The sequence below is a fragment of the Arachis stenosperma genome, chromosome 8, assembly GCF_014773155.1.
Source record: "Arachis stenosperma cultivar V10309 chromosome 8, arast.V10309.gnm1.PFL2, whole genome shotgun sequence".
NCBI classification, from domain to species: domain Eukaryota; kingdom Viridiplantae; phylum Streptophyta; class Magnoliopsida; order Fabales; family Fabaceae; genus Arachis; species Arachis stenosperma.
Genome location: NC_080384.1, coordinates 9,348,598 through 9,356,571, shown reverse-complemented (window position 1 = coordinate 9,356,571; position 7,974 = coordinate 9,348,598). Strand labels below are relative to the sequence as shown.

The 7,974-nt window shown below is 38.5% G+C and overlaps 1 non-coding gene across 1 annotated transcript; it reads right to left on the bottom strand.

Moving 5' to 3' along the window:
* Positions 1–7,441: 7,441 nt before the first annotated feature.
* On the bottom strand, positions 7,442–7,549 carry LOC130947184 (small nucleolar RNA R71). The gene has a single exon (XR_009072585.1). It is a non-coding gene; the product is annotated as a small nucleolar RNA R71 (small nucleolar RNA).
* Between the last annotated feature and the right edge of the window lie 425 nt (positions 7,550–7,974).

The following is a 7,974-nucleotide window of genomic DNA, read 5'->3' as shown; positions in this document are numbered from 1 at the left end:
ATCTTTTTCAAAATATTTTTCAAAATCTTTTTCTTATCTTTATATCATATTTTCAAAAATTCATTAACAATTAATGTGATTGATTAAAAAATTTGAAGTTTGTTACTTTCTTGTTAAGAAAGGTTCAATCTTTAAGTTCTAGAATCTTATCTTTTAGTTTCTTGTTAGTAATTAATTTTTAAAAAAATTAAATCTTTTTCAAACATATCTTATCATATCTTTTATATCTTATCTTTTTCAAAATTTTATCTTTTTCCAAAAAATTTGATTTCAAAATATCTTCTCTAACTCCTTATCTTCTTATCTTTTCAAATTTGATTTTAATATCTTTTTCAACTAACTCTTTGACTTTGTGTTTGTTTCTTATCTTTTTCAAAACCACCTAACTACTTTTCCTTCTCTAATTTTTTAAAATACCTCTCTCTTTTTCAAAAATTCTTTTTAATTGTTTTAAATTTAAATTTTAATCATATCTTATCTTTAATTTTCAAAATTACTAACTCCTTTTCAAAATTAATTTTCGAATTCTCCCTCTCTTTTCTTATTCTATTTAATTATTTATTTACTAACACTTCTCTTCACCTCTCTTCATCTAAAAATCCGAACCCATTCTTCTTCACTCTTCTCCCCTTTCTTCTTCTACTAACATAAAGGAATCTCTATACTGTGACATAGAGGATTCCTCTTCTTTTCTTGTTTTCTTCTCTTTCATATGAGCAGGAACAAGGAAAAAGGCACTCTTGTTGAAATTGATCCTGAACCAGAAAGGACTCTGAAGAGGAAACTAAGAGAAGCTAAATTACAACAATCTAAAGGTAACCTTTCAGAAATATTAGAACAAGAGAAGGGATGGCAGCGAACCCAACAACAATAATGCAAGGAGAATGCTTGGTGACTTCACAAAGCCAACGTCCAAATTTGATGGAAGAAGCATCTCCATTCCTGCCATTGGAGCCAACAATTTTGAGCTTAAGCCTCAACTAGTTGCTTTAATGCAACAGAACTGCAAGTTTTATGGACTTCCATCTGAAGATCCTTACCAGTTTTTAACTGAGTTCTTGCAGATTTGTGAGACTGTTAAGACGAATGGAGTTGATCCTGAAGTCTACAGGCTCATGCTTTTCCCTTTTGCTGTAAGAGACAGAGCTAGAATATGGTTGGATTCACAACCTAAGGATAGACTGGACTCCTGGGATAAGCTGGTCACAGCCTTCTTGGATAAATTCTTTCCTCCTCAAAAGCTGAGCAAGCTTAGAGTGGATGTTCAGACCTTCAAACAAAAAGATGGTGAATCCCTCTATGAAACTTGGGAAAGATACAAGCAGTTGACCAAAAGGTGTCCATCTGACATGTTTTCAGAATGGACCATATTAGATATATTCTATTATGGTCTATCTAAGTTTTCGAAAATGTCATTGGACCATTCTGCAGGTGGATCCATTCACCTAAAGAAAAAACCTGCAGAAGCTCAAGAACTTATTGACATGGTTGCAAATAACCAGTTCATGTACACCTCTGAGAGGAATTCTGTGAATAATGGGACGCCTCAGAGGAAGGGAGTTCTTGAAATTGATGCTCTGAATGCCATATTGGCTCAGAACAAAGTGTTGACTCAGCAAGTTAACATGATTTCTCAAAGTCTGAATGGATGGCAAAATGCATCCAACAGTACTAAAGAGGCAGCTTCTGAAGAAGCTTATGATCCTGAAAACCCTGCAATAGCAGAGGTAAATTACATGGGTGAACCTTATGGAAACACCTATAATTCATCATGGAGAAATCATCCAAATTTCTCATTGAAGGATCAACAAAAGCCTCAACAAGGCTTTAACAATGGTGGACGCAATAGGCTGAGCAATAGCAAGCCTTTTCCATCATCTTCTCAGCAACAGACAGAGAATTCTGAACAAAACACTTCTAATTTAGCCAATCTAGTCTCTGATCTGTCAAAAGCCACTTTCAATTTCATGAGTGAAACAAGATCCTCCATCAGAAATCTGGAGGCACAAGTGGGCCAGTTGAGTAAGAAAGTCATTGAAACTCCTCCCAGTATTCTCCCAAGCAATACAGAAGAGAATCCAAAAGGAGAGTGCAAGGCCATTGATGTAATCAATATGGCCGAATGCACAAGGGAGGAGGAAGACAAAAATCCTAGTGAGGAAGACCTCCTGGGACGTCTCTCAAACAAGAGGGAGTTTCTTATTAAGGATCCAAAGGAATCTGAGGCTCATATAGAGACCATAGAGATTCCATTAAATCTCCTTCTGCCATTCATGAGCTCTGAAGACTATTCTTCCTCTGAAGAGGATGAAGATGTGACTGAAGAGCAAGTTGCTCAATATTTAGGAGCTATCATGAAGGTGAATGCCAAGTTGTTTGGTAATGAGACTTGGGAAAATGAACCTCCCTTGCTCATTAGTGAACTAGATACCTGGATTCAGCAAATTTTACCTCAAAAGAGACAAGATCCTGGCAAGTTCTTAATACCTTGTACCATAGGCACCATGAACTTTGAAAAAGCTCTATGTGATATGGGGTCAGGGATAAATCTTATGCCACTCTCTGTAATGGAGAAGCTGGGGATCATTGAGGTACAACCTGCCTTGTTCTCATTACAATTGGCAGACAAGTCATTGAGACAAGCTTATGGAATAGTAGAGGACGTGTTAGTAAAAGTTGAAGGCCTTTACATCCCTGCTGATTTCATAATCTTAGACACTGGGAAGAAAGAGGATGAGTGTATCATCCTTGGAAGACATTTCCTAGCCACAGCAGGAGCTGTGATAGATGTCAACAGAGGTGAATTAGTCCTTCAATTGAATGGGGACTACCTGGTGTTTAAGGAACATGGCCATCCCTCTGTGACAAAAGAGAGTGAGCACAAGGAGCTTCTCTCAGTTCAGAGTCAAGAAGAGCCCCCACAGTCAAACTCTAAGTTTGGTGTTGGGAGGCCACAACCAAACACTAAGTTTGGTATTAAGACCCCATATCCAAACTCTAAGTTTGGTGTTGGGACTATACAACATTGACCTGATCACCTTGTGGCCCCATGAGAGCCCACTGTCAAGCTATTGACATTAAAGAAGCGCTTGTTGGGAGGCAACCCAAATTTTATTTATCTAATTTTAATTTTATTTTATTGTTATTTTGTGTTTTATTAGGTACATGATCATGTGGAGTCACGAAAAAAATATAAAAATTAAAAACAGAATCAAAAACAGTAGAAGAAAAATCACACCCTGGAGGAAGGACAGACTGGCGTTCAACGCCAGTAAATAGCATCTGGCTGGCGTTCAACGCCAGAACAGAGCATGAATCAGGCGCTGAACGCCAGAAACAAGCAACATTCTGGCGTTTGAACGCCAGGAATGTGCCTTGAGAAAAGCTGGCGCTGAACGCCAGTAACAAGCATGGAACTGGCGTTCAACGCCAGAAACATGCTACACATGGGCGTTGAACGCCCAGAGCGTGCATCATCTCGGCGTTTAAATGCCAGAATGGTGTGCAAAGGCATTCTACATGCCTAATTGGTGCAGGGATGTAATTCCTTGACACCTCATGATCTGTGGACTGATGAGCGGATAATTTGTATACTTTTTGGCATTGTTTTTAGTATGTTTTTGATATCTTTTAGTTAGATTTTAGTACATTTTTATTAGTTTTTATTTAAAATTCACTTTTCTGGACTTTACTATGAGTTTGTGTGTTTTTCTGTGATTTCAGGTATTTTCTGGCTGAAATTGAGGGACCTGAGCAAAAATCTGATTCAGAGACCAAAAAGGACTGCAGATGCTGTTGGATTCTGACCTCCCTGCACTCGAAGTGGATTTTCTGGAGCTACAGAAGCCCAATTGGCGCGCTCTCAACGGCGTTGGAAAGTAGACATCCAGGGCTTTCCAGCAATATATAATAGTCCATACTTTGTCCAAGATTTGATGGCCCAAACCCGCAAAGCAATCCGGCCTCAGGAATTCCAGCGTTAAACGCCGGAACAGGAATAAAAGTTGGAGTTAAACGCCCAAACTGGCATGGGAGCTGGCGTTTAACTCCAGAAAAGTTCTCTACACGAATTTCCTTGATTGCTCAGCCCAAGCACACACCAAGTGGGCCCGGAAGTGGATTTTTATGTCATTTACTCATCTTTGTACACCTAGGCTACTAGTTATCTATAAGTAGGACCTTTTACTATTGTATTTGTATCGAGACTTTGGTAGCTATCTTTGTTTTATGCTATCTTAGATCTTTGGGAGGCTGGCCATTCGGCCATGCCTAGACCCTGTTCTTATGTATTTTCAACGGTGGAGTTTCTACACACCATAGATTAAGGGTGTGGAGCTCTGCTGTACCTCGAGTATTAATGCAATTACTATTGTTCTTCCATTCAATTCCGCTTGTTCTTTTACCAAGATATCACTTGTTCTTCAACATGATGATGGTGATGATTGACGCCCATCACCACTCTCACCTATGAACAAGGTGACTGACAACCATTCTTGTTCTACAAGCATTCGAGGCTTAGTGAATATCTCTTGGATTCTTCGGAGTCTTCGTGGTATAGGCAGGACCTGATGACAGCATTCAAGAGAATCCGGAAGGTCTAACCTTGTCTGTGGTGTTCTGAGTAGGATTCAATGACTGAATGACTGTGACGTGCTTCAAACCCTGAGGGCGGGGGCGTTAGTGATAACGCAAAAGAATCACTGGATTCTATTCCGCGCCTGATTGAGAACCGACAGATGAATTCCGCTATGCCGTGACAGGACATATGCAATCGCTTTCACTGAGAGGATGGGAGGTAGCTGCTGACAACAGTGAGACCCTATACGAGCTTGCCATGGAAGGGAGTAAGAAAGGATTGGATGAAGGCTGTAGGAAAGCAGAGAGACGGAAGGGAAGGCATCTTCATACACTTGTCTGAAGCTCATACACCAATGATATACATAAGTATCACTATCTTTATCTTCTATGTTATTTTCGTTCATCACCATATATATCTGAGTTTGCCTGACTAAGATTTACAAGATGACCATAGCTTGCTTCATTACTAACAATCTCCGTGGGATCGACCCTTACTCACGTAAGGTTTTATTACTTGGACGACCCAGTGCACTTGCTGGTTAGTTGTGCGAAGTTGTGTAATGCCATGGTATTAAGCGCACCAAGTTTTTGGAGCCATTACCAGGGATTATGAGAGTTGTGAAAAAGTATAGTTCACAATTTCGCCGACCAAGTTTTTGGCGCCGTTGCCGGGGATTGTTCATGTTTGAGCAAGCTTTTGGTAACATCAGAGCCAAGATCCGGCAACAACATCAAATTTTTGGTGTTATTGCCCGGGATTGTTTAGGCTGGACAACTGACGGTTCATCTAGTGCTTAGATTAGGTATTTTTTTTCGAAATTCTTGAAGGTGAATTCTAGAGTTTCATGATGATTTGTTGAAATCTGGCTGGCTGAGAAGCCATGTCTAATCTGATTGGACCGAGGTTTCAACTTATCACCACAAGAGCTTGTTGATTTCGTATCAATCTTGCTGTTGGAGCAGTGATTTGCTAAGGCTTGGCTGACCTTGGTCATGTCTAGTGTTTTGGACCGAAGCTTTCTTTGAAAGCTTGGCTGGCTGTGAAGCCATGTCTAATTCCTGGACCGGAGCCTTAGACTAGCATTGCACTGATTCCTGGAATTCTCATTAAGAATTTTGATACTTTTTTTCACTTAATTTTCGAAAAATACAAAAAAATTTGCAAAACCATAAAATCCCAAAAATATTTCTTGTTTGAGTCTAGAGTCTCATCTTAAGTTTAGTGTCAAATGCATGTTTTTGTTATATTTTTCGAATCCATGCATATTTCTTTGTTTTGATCTTTGAATTCTATTGACTTGAAGTATTTTGTGTGTCTCATATGCATTTTCATGTTGTTAGTGTCAGTAGTACACAAACTGCTAAGTTTGGTGTCTTGCATGCATTGTTAATTGATTCCTTTTGCATTTTGATTATCAAAAATCCAAAAATATTTTTAATTTGTGTCCTTTCAAGTCAATGATACAAAGAATTGAAGATTCAAAACATGCTGCAGAGGAATTATACAGAAAAAGCTGAGCATTCAAAAATGCCCAGTGAAGAAGGCAGACTGGCGTTTAAACGCCAGCCAGGGTACCTGGTTGGGCGTTTAACGCCCAAAAAGGGTGCATTTTGGGCGTTAAACGCCAGAATGTATACCATTCTGGGCGTTTAACGCCAGGATGGTGCAGGGGGAAGATTTTGTTTTCAAATCAATTTTTTTCAAATCTTTCAAAATCAAATCTTTTTCAAATCAAATCTTTTCAATCAAATGTTTTCAAAATCAATTTCTTTCCTTTTTAAAAGATACTTACTAACAATTAATGATTTGATTGAACATCACAAGATTGTTACCTTTTCTGTTGAGAAAGGTTTGAATGTTTCAAATCATATCTTTTCTTGTTAAGCAAGTCATTCATTTTTAAAATCATATCTTTTCAAATAGTTTTCAAATCATATCTTCTCAATCACATTTTTTTAAATCTTTTTAACCACATCTTTTTCAAAACAGTTTTCAATCAAATCTTTTTAATTTCTAATTTCAAAATCTTTTTCAAAAATCACTTGGTTTCTTTTCCACTTTTATTTTCGAAAATTAATTAATGTTTTTCAAAATAACTTCAAAATTTTTCACTTGATTTTCGAAAATAAACTTCCCTCCTTCCCACATCCTTCTATTTATGGAGTGCCACTCCTTCTCAATGCACAATTCGAACCTTATCTAACTAAAGTTCGAATTTATCTTCTCCTTCTTCTTTCTATTTCTCTTTTCCTCTGACACTTAAAGGAATCTCTATACTGTGACATAGAGGATTCCACATTTTCTTGTTCCCTTCTCTTTCATATGAGCAGGAGCAAGGACAAAGGCATTCTTGTTGAAGCTGATCCTGAACCCGAAAGGACTTTGAAGAGAAAGCTAAGAGAAGCCAAAGCACAACTCTCTTTAGAGGACCTGACCGAATTCTTCAAGGAAGAAAACATGGCAGCAGAAAACAACAACAATGCAAACAATGCAAGGAAGGTGCTGGGTGACTTTACTGCACCTACTCCTGATTTTTATGGGAGAAGCATCTCTATCCCTGCCATTGGAGCAAACAACTTTGAGCTTAAGCCTCAATTAGTTTCTCTAATGCAACAGAATTGCAAGTTCCATGGACTTCCAATGGAAGATCCTCATCAGTTTTTAGCTGAATTCTTGCAAATCTGTGACACAGTCAAGACTAATGGGGTTAACCCTGAGGTCTATAGACTGATGCTATTCCCTTTTGCTGTAAGAGACAGGGCTAGAATATGGTTGGATTCTCAACCTAAAGAAAGCCTGGACTCTTGGGAAAAGCTAGTCAATGCCTTCTTGGCAAAATTCTTTCCACCACAAAGATGGAGTAAGCTTAGAGTGGAAGTCCAAACCTTTAGACAAAAGGATGGAGAATCCCTCTATGAAGCTTGGGAAAGATACAAACAATTAATCAGAAAATGTCCTTCTGACATGCTTTCTGAATGGAGCATCATAGGTATTTTCTATGATGGTCTCTCTGAACTATCTAAGATGTCCTTGGATAGCTCTGCAGGAGGATCTCTTCATCTGAAGAAGACGCCTGCAGAAGCTCAAGAGCTGATTGAAATGGTTGCAAATAACCAATTCATGTACACTTCTGAAAGGAATCCTGTGAACAATGGGACTAATCAGAAGAAAGGAGTTCTTGAGATTGATGCTCTGAATGCCATACTGGCTCAGAATAAGATATTGACTCAACAAGTCAATTTGATTTCTCAAAGTCTGTCTGGAATGCAAAATGCACCAAACAGTACTAAGGAAGCTTCATCTGAGGAAGAAGCTTATGATCCTGAGAACCCTTCCATGGAAGAGGTAAATTACCTAGGAGAACCCTATGGTAACACCTATAATTCTTCATGGAG